This window comes from Hemicordylus capensis, chromosome 4 (genome assembly GCF_027244095.1).
Source record: "Hemicordylus capensis ecotype Gifberg chromosome 4, rHemCap1.1.pri, whole genome shotgun sequence".
NCBI lineage: Eukaryota > Metazoa > Chordata > Lepidosauria > Squamata > Cordylidae > Hemicordylus > Hemicordylus capensis.
The window spans coordinates 118,029,645-118,044,418 of record NC_069660.1 but is presented as its reverse complement, the minus strand read 5'-3'; the positions used below and the strand labels follow the sequence as shown (position 1 = coordinate 118,044,418).

Sequence of the window (14,774 nt, the reverse complement as noted above, 5' to 3'; positions counted from 1 at the left end):
ACCCTGGTAATACTGCAAGTGAAGGCAACTCCCTGCTGGTGGGTAGGCAGGGAGAGAGAAGCTGCAAGGTTGGTTAGCTTAGTGGTTGACAGAGGTGGAGAGTGATTGGGAAAGGATGGAGGGAGAGAGGGAAACACTCTGTTGTCTCATAAGCAAAGCCAAGAGAATGACTCTCATCAGGAAGATGCAAAAGGTCATCATAGATTCAGAGGTGCTGCCAAAACAGCAGGCAATGAAAAACAGCAGGCCCACTTAGCACCGAGTTTTATTTTATTTATTTGTTTGTTTGTCACATTTTTATACCGCCCCAAACGTGAGTTCTCTGTTTAAGGAGTGAAAGCATTCTGTAGGCCAACAGCCAGTCAGAGCATTGAGGTTCTAAGTCAGTTGGATGCAGGGGTTAGCCAGTAGCAAGCCCACACAGGGAGTGGCCCAGCCTCAGTGGTTCTGTTCCAAGTTTCAGTGATTCAGCACAAAGGTCCAGGGGGGACCTAGGCAGGCAGGTGCAGGGGTTAACCAGCCCATCCGGGGAATGGTCCGAGGACAGTCTGAGTGCACAAATGGGTACTCCATTCGCCTGGATGAGGATTCAGAATAGTAAAAAGTCGACCATGCAGCATAGGTAGACTACATAGGAAGTCACACATGAGTGTGTCTAAAAGCAAAGACAATTTTTAAGTTTTTCCTTCTGGAGTCTCCTTGCAGGGGCTGCAGTGACAGGAACATTCAAAAATCAGAGGAGGTAATTAGGAATTTCTACTGCTGAGGCAGGGGGGAATGTGTGGGTAGGGGATAGGTCACCAAGGCAGAGGGGGCGGGCATTAGTGAACCAAATCTAATTAACTGCTTTAGAGCTCACCTTGATTGCATTTTATGGTGTGTAGTTACTCCCTTTCTCTGAGCTTGTCTTTTGTTGAAGACCCCCATTTGCTTCATATGGAAATTCAGCTTTATTAAGAATTATTTGATTCAGGATGGGTGCTTTGCCTCTCCAGGCTGCTTACCCCGGGTCAGGATGCGTGACTGCTGTTTTGGTCCAAAGGGAGGCTTGCTTAACTTCTGGCACCAAATGTCTGTGTCTGTAACAGTCTTACTCAGGTTCAGAGTTGAAGAGAAGGGGAGACAGTTTGATAACATTACAAACTTGACCCTGCAGGTTGTGGAAAATGAAGGATTTGGTGTTTGGTTCCCTCTTAAAGTTGTGGGGGGAGGGGGAGGGGGAGGGGATGTGTGTTTGGACTCTTGCACTGGGCTAGAGGCTGGTGTGTCTATATGATATGATTTCTGTAAAGTAAAAAAGTAAAGTGTGCCATCAAGTTGATTTCGACTCCTGGCACCCAAAGAGCCCTGTGGGTTTGTTTGTTTTTTAGAATACAGGAGGGGTATTCAGAAGATCCATTGCATCTTCCTGCACAGTATGAGATGATGTCTTTCAGCATCTTCCTATATCACTGCTGACCGAAATAGGTGTTTCCCATAGTCTGGGAAACAAACCAGTGGGGATTCAAACCGGCAACCTTCAGCTAGTTAGTCAAGCATTTCCCTGCTGTGAAATCAAGAAAAGAAAATCAAGGGGGTAAACAAGTAGTAAACCAGTAAGGTTGATGTTTTCCCTTTAATGTAACTACTGGTGTATTTGGATTTTGGCAAGTCTGCATTCTCCAGGGATAAATGTGGAGTAAGAAATAATCAAAAATATCATCATGTATGGAATGAAACACTATCATGCCAGTATACTCTCTTCTGCAGTTTGCAGGAGTTAGTGGGAGGTTGATAGCCAAAATAATACTACTTGTACAAGTTGCTGTAGGTGCAGCAGGGGTGGATTGAGGAGATAGCAATAGCAATAGCAATAGCACTTACATTTATATACCGCTTTATAGCCGGAGCTCTCTAAGCGGTTTACAATGATTTAGCATATTGCCCCCAACATTCTGGGTACTCATTTTACCGACCTCGGAAGGATGGAAGGCTGAGTCAACCTTGAGCCCCTGTCAGGATCGAACTTGTAACCTTCTGGTTACAGGGTGGCAGTTTTACCACTGCGCCACCAGGGGCTCTGATAGGCCTGAAACTTCAGCAGGAGCCCAATTCTGATTAGTGCATGAATAGCATATTGTACCTGATGGTGAATTCAGCTATAGACATTGTTACTGCTGGGTCAGGTAATAGGGATGAGATCATAACTAAAGAAATTTGATCAGTGACTCAAAGTATATGACATAATAACCATAGGCACCTGCTCACATATTTGTCAAAGACAAATAAGGATTTCTGGTATAGTGAGTGAAATAACTGGCTTGTAATACATATTTCTCTTATTTATGTTTCATGTTATGAACATGTTTCAAATGATGACAGTCTTATTTCAATATGCTTTGCATTATAATAGCACATGCTTTAAAAAGAAAAGAAAAGAAAAAACACTCCAAACTATGTAGTTTACCACAGATAATAAATACATTGTCAGGAACAGAAAGCCTGGAGGGACACTAGAAGTGTGAGCACTGTAAGATCTTCTCCTCAGGAGATGGAGCCGCTCTGGGAAGAGCAGAAGGTTTCAAAGTTCCCTCCCTGGCTGAGAGAGATTCCTGTCTGCAACCTAGGATAGGCCACTGCCAGTCTGTGAAGATAATACTAAGCTAGATGGTCTGACTCAGTATATGACAGTTTCCTATGGCCAAATACTAAAAAGCTTAAGAAATGCCCAGGCTCATTGGCTTGTCTCCATCAAAACAACTAAACTGAGGACTGAAACATAACATTCTGGGGGTGGGGGAGTAAAGGGGGGGGGGGAAACCTGATTTACCCTGGTATTCCCTTATCCAGATAAGTTTTGATTTGAGATTAGGATGGAGTCATTCTCCTGCCACTATGTAGATAAGATGGCATGGATGGTGGTATCCATGGGAAGCAACTATCAGTGGTGTCTGATGATGCCTAGTGCTAAAGAAAACTTTCTGGTTCAGTTATCTGCATATGAAAGGTGGAAACTGGTGAGAAAAGAGAGGGGGAATGACATCCTAGGTACCCATACAACTGGACTGGAAATATATACCAGTTACTGCCATCACACCTAAGGGCACCTTTTTACAACTACAGTTTTGCCCATTTCCCCTACTCACTAGCATGACTGCAAATTAATTCTTCTACCTATCTACACGCCTTGAAAAATTAAGGGAAACAAATATTGATTTCTACCTTTTTAAAAAGTCAGCATCACCAGACCAGAATGGGTTTAAAAACCGTGTTGTGCCGAATGATTGTGGGAAAGGCGAGCGGTGCAAGAGAAACGTGTTAGAGAAGTAGTGAAGTACTATCTAGGGTAGTAGCTAGTAATCGTGTAGGTGGGTGTGTGAGTCATTGAATTAGTGCAGAAAAATCTGAGGCTGCAATCCTATGCATAGCAATTTGCAAGTAGGAAAGATTAAAATGGGTGAGATTTACTTCCGAGTAAACATGCCTAGGATCAGACATGAACGTGCACTTTAAGTGTGTTAATCATTCCCAATACTGAACACGAGGGTAGCTCTGTCTGATGCTGAGTCTGCTGCAAGAGTTCAGCGTGGGGTAGGGGGCGATGCACGGGTCAAAGACCCACCCAACCCCTAACTTTTCCCGTTGCTAAGTCCTCTCTGTTAGCATTCTTCCCGGGCGAACGCCGGTAAAGGCAACCGAGGCGGAACTTTCCATTTCTCCTGCAGGAGAGACGATGCAGTAAGAAGCGTGGCTCAGGGAGCTCCTCTTTTCACATTCCTGCAACAGCTTGGCCCAAAGTACTTTCCCAAGCCTGTCATCTTCTCTTCCCTTATTGCACAGCGCGCGGCAAAGCTAGTGCCCGCCCTAATCTTCCCGCAGTTTGCAGCAATCCCCTCCCCACGGTTTAGGAATGGTTCGCTCCGACCTCCCCTCTCTGCTGCAACGTTCCCGCTTCCAGTGTGTCCGCTCCAGTCCTGGCAGATGCTGGTGGTACTGCAGGAGGAGGGCTTGGAACGTGAGCCTCGGAGGAGGGTAATTTGCCTGGCTTGGCTATTGACATCATCCATCCTAGAGGAGCCTGCTAGATCTTCAAGCGTCCAAAGGGACCACAGCCCGGGGGGGAACACTTGTATCACAGGTAAATGCGAGAGAACCATTTTATTTCTGCTTCTTTATCATATTCCTCCCCCCACCCCCAGCAATCTCGGAGGTTGCCTTCCAGTGTGCATATTAAAGCACAACTGACAACTTAACCACCTCTTCTTTAGCTCCTTATTCCCCTTTTAGTGTTCTGCAAAAGAGCTGCAGGGTGAAACTGATGCTGCAGTACTAGAGGTGGGTGTCATCAAAAGGGGAGAGACCAGATGAGGAGCTCAGACTGCCGATTATAATGATTCAGCATCATTGCCTGCAAGCTAGAGGCGGGGAAGGAGCTGAAAGAGGGAGCCTCATCAAGAAAGGACACCAGGAGGGGCCTTCCCACTTGCAGAGAGACCTTTTCTTGTTGCCCTTCTAAAGTGTTTATAATTTATTTAACCCATCTCAGAATCTGCAGTGTTCACCTTGTTTTGTCATGTGGACCTAGAGCTCAGGTCTAGGATCTTTGTCTCTGGTGGTGGATTCTCTGATTGCATTGTTTAGCTCAAGTGCTTTGTGGCACAGTTGGTCTCAAAGATATTGCTGAAAAGAAAGGGCATTGTCCTGAATTGCTCCTTTGCCTAAGAAATGGTATAAGGTTGCAGGAATAGGTGGCAAAGTTAAGGATGCGTAAGGCAGTTGTATATAGGCCTGGAACTGCTATCTTTTAAAAAATGCACGTGATTATATTGTTTGATTTAGGAATCCCACAGATATTTTTTGCCAGCTCAGAATATTTTCTTTTGAAAACTAATCATATTAAATGTGGATATTTGACTCCAGTCAGATTTGCTTGAACATAAAATTAAATCTGCATTTTGACAAGACTGATACTCTACTTCTGTGAGGCACCTGTGTGATATAAAGTAAGTATGAAAAGCATATGTTACCCCTCCCCCAAATGGTCCCCATCCCCAAATGGTCTAGGTTACTGCATGATCATTTATTGGCTATATATTTTCTTCCTGCTCTCCATTGACTGGATGGGAAACAATTTCATAGCTTTCTGCTTTCTGTTCTGGAGTACATTTGCAAAAATTCACCAAGGTGCTGTGGGATAGATACATGCCTGTGTTGGGCTGACTTCTCTGCTGTAATGATAAAGAGAAGCATCATATAGAGAAGGCTGTTGATAATTCAAAAGAATATGAATATACCGTGTTTCCCCGAAAATAAGACAGTGTCTTATATTAATTTTAGCCCAAAAAAATGCACTAGGGGAATTAGTGGTACATCAGAAATTACTGCTAGGTCTTACTTTCGGGGTAGGTCTTACTTTCGGGGAAACAGGGTATATATATACACACACACATATATGGTGTGTGTATGTATATATGTATATTTATTTTATTTATTTATTTGTTTAGTGGGAGAGGGAGATAATGAGTGTGCTGTGCAGGAAAGAAGTGGTTAAAATGACCTCTGCCTCTGTGCCCCAGTGTAGGGTGTTGAAGTCAAATAACCCTTTAGAGGACGTGTGAGCTTGTTACTCAGCAAATGACTTCTATGTTGTGAACAAGGATACTGTCACACTGATTACACAGCAATATGTGATGGGATTATTTTAAGAGGTGGGACTTTAGGGCATTGATGCACTCTTTTGAAAGAGCAGAGAAAACAAATTATCCTTCAAATAGTTTACAGGGCGTTTCATATAGAGAAAATATGCTGAAACCTTTTAAAGAAGAAGTGTATTTATGCCTTTTATGCTTAGAAACTATTATTGCCTAAAGGAAATTGTGAGGAGACCTTTGCAACCCACAGACAGCCTTGTAGGCACACACAGAAAAGCAAGTCCTTTTCTAATAGTATAAAATGCTAATTCAAGTGCAAATGTGCCTAGAATAAAGAGAACTCCTCCTTTGCTGTAAATGAAGTGATAGAGCCATCAATTTTGAACTTTTATTTTCTGTAGCATGTTAATTTTGCCAACTGTTTTTTAGTTGTGTTTGTCCTTGCAAATCCACTTAAGATAGGTTGCAGTTAGGCCAGCTAAACAGTTGAAGAACTAAGACTGAGAGATGGTGACTGTGAGACATGGAACTTTAAGTTAGGGAGTCCATAAAATAATTTTTCCCAGGGCTGTGTTTACCCCACCCCCACCCCCCGCCCGCCCCAACCATAACACCTTCAGTACCCTAATAGGGTTGAGAATGTAGTACACCACTTTGGGCTCCTTGGAGGAAGAGCAGGATATAAATGTGATAACAATAATAATAATAATAATAATAATAATAATAATAATAATAATAATGATGTCACAGCACTTTGAGTAGGTACTCTTGTTGGTACTGATTTTAATTTTGTAATGTTACTATGTCTTTGCTGTGGTGTGTTTTTGCGCCTGCTTCTTCCTACTTCCAGCATGCTACGCTTTCTGCTGAAGAGTAGAATTCTCCTTCCAGTGCTTTGGTCTTTGGGTTGCCAAACTTCCCAACCAGTTTTTGTATGCAAGGGGTTAATAGGAGGGACATTTCATGTACTTTAAAATAGTGCTGTTACCCCAACTGTGAAATGGCTTCAGTCACTCGCTTGCTACCTCTTTCCACTCAGTTACTCCAACAGTACCATTTGATGGTGAAGGCACTCATAAATACAGTAGTGAATGGTGGCAGCTTTTGCTGGCTCAGTAGCTTCCTAGATAGACTGGAAAGTATAGGCATGTTTCCTGCTGTTTTCAGTTACCAATTGATTTCTTAGTTTCGAGTGGCTGTCAAATAGAATCCCCACCCCACCCCCCGGTATCTGCAGAAGAGACTGCTAATGCCCAGACTATTGATTCTCCCCTCAATAGTCTCTGTTGGATCCTTGCATGATTTCAAAACTAGAGTCAGCAGTCAACCAACTGGGGCACTAGGCAAGGGTCCAGGGTCATCCAAGCTCCTACAACCAATCTCTGAGGGCATGGTGAAAATAAATAGTTGATGCTCTTAAAAAAAACACCCAACAGCATTTATATCCTGCTCTTTCTCCAAGCAGCCCAGTACATGGTTGTGTTTATCTTTCCAACAACCCTGTGAGGTAGGTTAGGCTGAGAGATACATGATTGGCCCAAAGTCACCCAGTGAGCTTCATGGCTAAATGGGGATTTGAACTATTTCTTTATTATTTATTTATCTATCACATTTTTATACCACCTGATATGTAAATCTCTATGTGGTGCACAAATCCTAACATTAAAATCACAGATTAAAATACATAAAACACAATAAAAACAAAATTAAACAAATTATTAAAATTCTAACTAAAAGCTTGCGAGAACAGGAAAGTCTTGAGGAAACTCTTGTCTTCGTGGTCCTAGTACAACACTCTAGCCACTATACCATGCTGGCTAGTTTGGCTTCTGAGAAGTTCCCCAAACCAATGCCATTATCACCACCACCAGGTAAGCTTTCTCCAAATCCTCGTGGAGCCTTACCTTAGCAGAGGCCTGGAGTACTTTTAGTAGCTGCACTGCTGTGCCTTCCATCTTTGTTTACTTATCATGCATTATGCTTGCATTGTTCTGTGCAGGAACACCTGCAACATCCTTTTAAAAAGGCACTGAAGACACATTTATTCACTCTGGCTTTTAATTAGATCTATGGTTCTTAAAAGAAAAAGAATCTTTTTTTCTTTTTACTTTTCTTTTTTAAATACTGGGTTTTAAAAGTTTTAGAATTGTTATTGTTTTGAATGATTTTAATTGTTAAGTGATATGATGTTTTAAATTTTAATTGTAAACCACCCAGTGATGCAAGTTTCGGGCGGTATAGAAATGTAATTAAAATAAAATAAAGTAAACCTGTTAGTGGTATTTCTGCAGTTTGCCCAGACTATGGAAACAGGTTTGAGGATAGTCAGCATATGTCCTACGTTTCTCTTTAATCCAGCCATAGCTGCATTGTTTCTGTATTTTGTCATGATTTCCCACCCAAATTGTCACCATCAGAATGGACCAGTGCTTATATGTTGACCCAAATGGCTGAATTTCATTGTACAGAGAGAATGCTTCTTACTTTGGTTCCTCTTACTATTTGCAATTATTATTATTTATTATGATTTATTTATTGAATTTATATACCGCCTAGTATAAATATATCTAGGTGGTGTACAGAATTAAAAACATAAAACATAACACACTTAAAATACATAAAAAGATAAAATCATAATAGTTAAAAATGCATTAATAACGCATTAAAATTTTAAAAAATGAGTCTCAGTTGAAGGCCTGGGAAAACAGGTACATCTTCAAGGTCTTCCTAAAAACAAACAGAGAAGGAGATGCTCTTATTTCAGCAGGGAGTGAGAAGGCGCTCTCTTAAATACCCTGGACATGAGCCGCTAAGGGCTTTATAGGTAATAACTAGCACTTAGTATTTCGTTGGGTATTGGCAGCCAGTGCAGTTCTTTTAGAATTGGTGTTATATGGTACCTTCGGGTAAACCCAGAGACCAGTCTGGCTTCCTGCATTATGTACTAATTGTAGTTTCTGAACTACGTACAAAAGCAGCCCCATGTAGAGTGCATCACAGTAGTCAAGCCTAGAGGTTACCAGCATATGTACCACCGTTTTAAAGTCACTAGTCTCCAAGAATGGACATATCTGGAGTATCAGCTGAAGCTGATAAAAAGCACTCCTGGCCACAGCCTCAACCTGAGAGATCAAGGAGAGTTTGGGATCTAGGAGCAGTCCTAGAATACAAACCGTATCTTTTAGGGGGAGTGTAACCCCATCCAGAACAGGCAGATCTAAACCATCTCTTGGATCCCGACCCCCTACAGACAGTATCTCCATTTTGTTTGGATTCAGCTTCAGCCTGTTATCCCTCATCCAGTCCAGTATCGCCTCCAGGCAGGCATTTGTTGGGGGTTGGGAGGTGGGGTCATGCCATTTCCTGATGAAGTTGGTATAGAAAAATAAATCTGGGTGTCATCAGCATATTGATAACATCCCAGACCAAACTTCCTGATGATCTCTCTGAGCGGTTTCATGTAGATGTTAGAATGCATTGGAGACAGTATGGAGCCTTGTGGAACTCCACACTTCAGCTCTCGCTTTTCAGAGCAATAGTCTCCAAGTGACACCATCTGGAATCTACCAGAGAGGTAGGAAGAGAACCACTGTAAAACAGTGCCACCCAATCCCACCTCCTTCTGGCGACCCAGCAGGATACCATGGCCAATGGTAGTGAAAGCTGCCGAGATAGCCAAAAGGATCAGCAGAGTCACACTCCCTCTGTCGATTGCCAATTGGAGATCATCCACCGACCAAGGCAGTCTCAACTGCAATAAATGTGGAGTCTGGTTCAGCACGAATACAAGATATTTTATCTGCAGAAAAGTTGTTAAACACATCAAAGTGAGTGACAGATGGTTCCAAATTCAAATTCACTCTCATTATGCAGAGTGGTGCTGGCACTATTGAACCCCTGCCCCCCCCCCCAGGTGTTGTGTGTGCCATGCTAGTGTTTGTCCCCATCATAGTATTTAGTGGCAGGTATAAGCACATTTGTTTACCTATAATGCAATGATGGTGAGCACCAGCATCACCACTGCCAGAGAGTGCTCACTGATGCTGCTGCTACTAAGGTAGCAGGGTACTAAGGAGCCTTACAAGTGTTTGGGGGAGGCTTGCCTTGGTGGCTGTAACTTGGAGTGCTTCTTAATAGCCACACTGGTGACTGCTTTCTTTCTTTTCCCCCCATCAGAGCCTCGGGGGCTGGTTATCAAGTCTTGCAGGTAGCAAACAACTGGTCTTATGGTGAGGAATCAGGGAGATGGGCAGGGCCAGTATCAGCAAGTATACATCACAAGTCAACAAGTCAGGTCTGCAAGGGGTCAAACATAAGCCAAGGTCCGGAGCTAGGAAATCAGGTCCGTAAGAGAGCAAGCACAAATTCAAGTCAAGCCAAGATATAGAGCCAGAAGATAATGTCTGTAAAGCAAGGATCATGCTAAGAGCTTATACAAAAAATGTTGCTCCAGCAATGACCTTTTTGTCATCCTTTTAGTATCGTGATTAGATTGTATCTTCTTTTAGTAAGGTATGGCCCTAATAAAATAAATAAATATATTTTATAATAAAACAAATAAATATAATAATATTTATAAATAAATAAAAGGCCCTATAACCGCTTAAGGGCCTTAGGGCCTTAAATAAAAGGCCCTATAACTGCCACCTATTGGTAATAATTAGAAAAAAAACTTCTTCAGTTATAGCCACTCATAGAGGCCAGTGGCACGTAGAAACCTCCATCACACTTTCTGCACTGAGTCCTAAAGCATCATATACTGAAAACCAGCCACTAAAGTATTATTATTATTTATTATTATTAATTTGATTTCTATACCTCCCTTCCAAAAATGGCTCAGGGCGGTTTACAAAGAGAAATAACAAACAAACAAATAAATAAGATGGCTCCCTGTCCCCAAAGGGCTCACATTCTAAAAAGAAACATAAGACACACACCAGCAACAGTCACTGGAAGTACTGTGCTGGGGGTGGATAGGGCCAGTTACTCTCCCCCTGCTAAAGTAGGGGGTCAAAAGACCCAAATCTCAAAGTTCATAAAACAAAGCCTCTCATTCCAGGCTAAAGGCCAGGCAATCTCAAAGGGTATAATCTACTGATCTCTGGACACCATAGATCAGGGCTGTGCAAGTTTGGTCCTCCTGCAAGTGTTGGACTGAAACTCCCATCATCCTTTACTGTTGGCCACTGTGGCTGGAGAAGGCGGGAGTTGTACTCCTACCACAGCTGGAGGGCCAAAGTTGTGCAGCTCTGCCATAGATGGTAAACAAGTTGGAAGCAACTGTCACCTATAAACAGATGGCTCTTGTCGGGACTCTTCCAGCAGGGCGGGACTCGCAGGGCAACACCCAGCAGGGTGGTGAGCAGATCAACCTCCAGGGGTTGCCCAGTCGCACATTAAGCCGATGGCAACCATGCTGGGAGGTGTTGGAGGACGAGAAAGCTGGGAGGTTGGCCGCCCTTGGCTGGGCCAGAATGGCCCTACAAGCCATTGCCTGGCTGAAGCCAGGAGCTAGCAGGTCCCTCCCCTCTGCAGGGACCCTGGGGAATGATGCAGGGAGAGGCCCTTAAAGTTAGTTCCCTTTAAGGGCTAACAGGCAGAATATAGGAGGGTGGGAATGGAAGGCAGGGGAGGGGATGGTGGCTGATGGCTGACCCTGTGCCTAGGTGGCCAGATTTGGCTTTAAAAAAGCCAAATTCTGGCTTACGGCCCATTTGACCCATGAGTATACCCCTTAGGTTCTGGCAACTCATATAATGGGCTTGCAGCCAGTGATGAGGAGGCCAGTGGAGATGGAGGGTGGCTGCCTGTATGGGCTCATGGGAAGGAGCAAGATATCCCCTCTCTATGGCAGATGGAGGAGGAACAGGGTGCTTAAAACCACTTCCCATTCTTCTGAGACCTGTATGTCCAGGGTTTGTGAGGCTTTTGCAGAGGAAACACCATAGCTCCACAGAGTTAGATCATGAAACAGAGCAACCTGCCCCAACTGACCATGTTACTCCAAAAGCTGGAAGTCACCCAGAGTTGGGCAAACAGAACAGCAGCAATGTCCTGCAGCAACTGAATCCTTTTGAAGAGGAATGGAGCCTGAAAATGCTTCCTAGTTTGCCAGGCTGTAAAGCTTAAAGAGCTTGCACCTTATTATTCAGATGCTGGCATCACTGTAACTGAGCAACCAGGGACTGAGGCTGGGGTGTCTGCAGCTTCATCTTAGGAGTGCGGTGTCCTCAGTAGGGATGTGCATGAACCTGTTCAGAGGCTCTTTTAAGAGCCTCCGAACTGGTTCAAGCGACCAGCTGTTTGGCCGGTTTGAAGATGGAAAGGCACCTTTAAGGGTAGGGGAGGGTGCCCTTACTCCTCCAGCCGCATTTTCCCCCAACAGCACTCCATTTTAAAAGTGTCTGTCGGGGCAGCAACTTACCTCCCTGCTGCCCTGTGTCCTCTTCAGCTGGAAGTAACAGGAAGTACCCGGCATGTGTTTGCACATCGGGCTCATGAGCGAGGATCCCTGACTTCAGCTCCCATGCTATAGCAAGTCACAGAAGTCTTTTCAGACTTCAACAATGTATTTTATTACTGGAGTACTAACTTCTAGAAGGGTTTTGTATTCCAGTATCCAAATGCACAAGACATCAAATGTGAACCACATCTGCCTTCTTAAAAGACCGATAGGAAGGGGCCTGATTACTGTGTGAATATGTTTTAAGATAGAATTGGGGTAATAATTTAGACACAGATGTGGCATGCCACTTAGATATTTATGCTCAAGTGCAAAAAGTCTTGTTAGCCCTAAGGCTTTGGATAAAAGCTAATCAGATGGGCTAATGTATGTTTTTAATTTCTCCCCTAAAACACATATAGATTCTCCTCCCTCCCCGCCGCCCCATTTTGCCATTTGCAGCATTGTCTGCTGCTTGCTAAATACCTGACAGTTAGTTTGTAATACTTTTTAGTGCACTTCTTTAAATTTTTGTGGGGGCATTTCCTATGCACTTCTAGGTGTGAAAAAGGAAGCTTGTTCATGTAGCAGGAAACCATGGGAGCTTATTACATCTGAACTAGGTCACTATAGACATGATCCAGAAAGGGAGATGTGTGTGCAGGCATAGGTTTCCCTTTGTTCAGTAAGTGCATATGCAGATGTCCATCTAGATACAGATCTACACGCACAGTCCAGTGCTCATCTAGGTTTCTTTGAAATGGCTGCATACATCACTTAATGCACATGGGTAAAAAGGAAGAGAAGCTGTCTGGGAATTGAGTGCAGTTCATGTGCCAAACATATTGATAAATTAAGCAGGACATATTTGTGAGTACTGAGAGAATACTGCAATCTTCATTTCAAGCTTTTGCTCTGAAGTCATTATAATTAGACTGAGAGAAGAAATTCTCACAATTGAACACCTAGAACTGTGAAAATAAGGCTGACACCTTTGCATGTGATATTTGCAGCCAAAATCACAGCTTTTTAGTTTCTATCTGTTCATAGTAGTATATGTGTTTGCAAAAAGAGGAAGAAAGCTCTGAAAAGAAAGAGAAAGAAAGCACCTGAAAGAAAGGTGGCTTTATTGTTGGCCTCACATGTTTTTCAATGCTAATAGTTTCAGATAGTTGCTGCCCAATCCTATGCATGCTGACTAGGAAGTTAGCCCTGTTGAGTTCAGTAGAGCTTAGAATGGAGTTTTAAAAGAGACACACTATAGACCTGTTTTGAGTAAAGCTGTAAGGGTTAAGCAGATATATGTATTTAATTTACTCTGTTATCTGTTAATATATGCTGCAGAGAGTTGTGTGTGTTGTATCTATTTCATCTCAGCCAATCTATATGCTTATTCCTCCATGTAGGGAAGTTTCAAAAACACTTGACTTAGATCTTATTGTCTGCTCATTGCATTGCTGACAACGCTGTGCTTGGTAGGGAGCTGGCAGTAAGACAAGGGCAGTATTGTGATGGCTTTCCTGGATGTGAGCTTGTGTGTGTGTAGGCAATTGGAAATGCACACTTTGAAAAGGGGATGAAGTTTGGAAGGAGGAAATGTTGCATAACACAGATTTAGGCATTGCTTTGCGTTGACAAAGTGCTTAGTCGCAAAAAGCTAAATATATTCTTCTTTGGTTACATTATTCCACTTTACTTTGTCCTTGGAGCAACATTTCTATCCTTTTTCAGCACCCAAGAGCAATCGGTGATATCCCTCTTGTAAAAGCTTTCCATTGTTTCCCATAGCAAGTGTCTCAGAGGCTAGTTGGTTGCTGATACAAACTCTTATCTTGAGCACCCGGCTAGAGATGGAATAGGTTCTCTTGCTACCGGACATGGACCACCAGTAGAATACAACAGGAGACTTTAAACTCCACATGCATGGAGGTCACTAGAATGGGCTAGAAAAGGCCTGAACCAGGCCGCAGCCAGCCCGGGCTACTCTGGGGGAGGCTGGCGGGGTTGGGAGGGAGCTGCCCCTGCTGAACATTGAGTTAAGTACCCCTGGTTCCCCTCCTGTCCCCCTGCAACTTTACTGGTAAAGGGGGATCCTCACCAAAATCCCCCTTACCAATAGACTTCTGAACTGGTCTGTGAACTGGTTTGAACCGGGCTGGGCTGAATTTGAACTGACAGAACCGGCAAAACTGGTTCCATGCAAAACTGGTTCTGGCAAAACTGGTTCCCATAATGTCAGCCCCATTAGTGCAACCCTCCCCCTCCAAGCTTCAGGTTGGATCACAAGGAAACTTCCATCAGCTAGTAGCTGTTATTTACTCTTGTGAAAGCATCATCTTTTACAAACTTTACAGTGCCTGATATTTGTTGCTCTTGCTTCCTTGCTTCTTGTGCCTTGTCCTCAGCATGTTTCATCAGGAATAATGCCCACTGGACTCTCCATGGGGTTTACTCCCTAGTAAGTGTGCTTAGGATTGCAGACCATGCATCTCCAGGCAGGAGCTTCTTGTTTATAATTTTGTGTAATGTGCTTTGTTTAGTTTGTGTCTCCAAATAATAAATAATTGCAATGATGATAGTGATAACATATACCCATTCAGTGGTCTAAAAGTTATGGATTAAGACTTTCTCATTTCAAGAACTGGTAGATGTATATCACATAGGAAGGAGAAACATTCTGTTCTGTAAATTGTGTTTTCTGG

The 14,774-nt window shown here is 43.2% G+C and overlaps 1 protein-coding gene across 9 annotated transcripts in view; it reads left to right on the top strand.

Moving 5' to 3' along the window:
• Positions 1–14,774, top strand: part of TTLL7 (tubulin tyrosine ligase like 7) — a 136,459-nt gene that overhangs the window by 14,211 nt on the left and 107,474 nt on the right. For 4 of the 9 annotated variants that reach the window (XR_008305634.1, XR_008305635.1, XM_053243204.1 and 1 more), the window contains exon 1: positions 3,935–4,117. The exons of 3 other annotated variants lie outside the window; for them this stretch is intronic. The gene's annotated coding sequence lies outside the window, so the exon portion shown is untranslated. Of the gene's footprint in view, positions 1–401; positions 743–3,934; positions 4,118–14,774 lie in introns of those variants that run through there. 2 more of the 9 variants (XM_053243203.1, XM_053243199.1) reach the window with 2 other exon arrangements.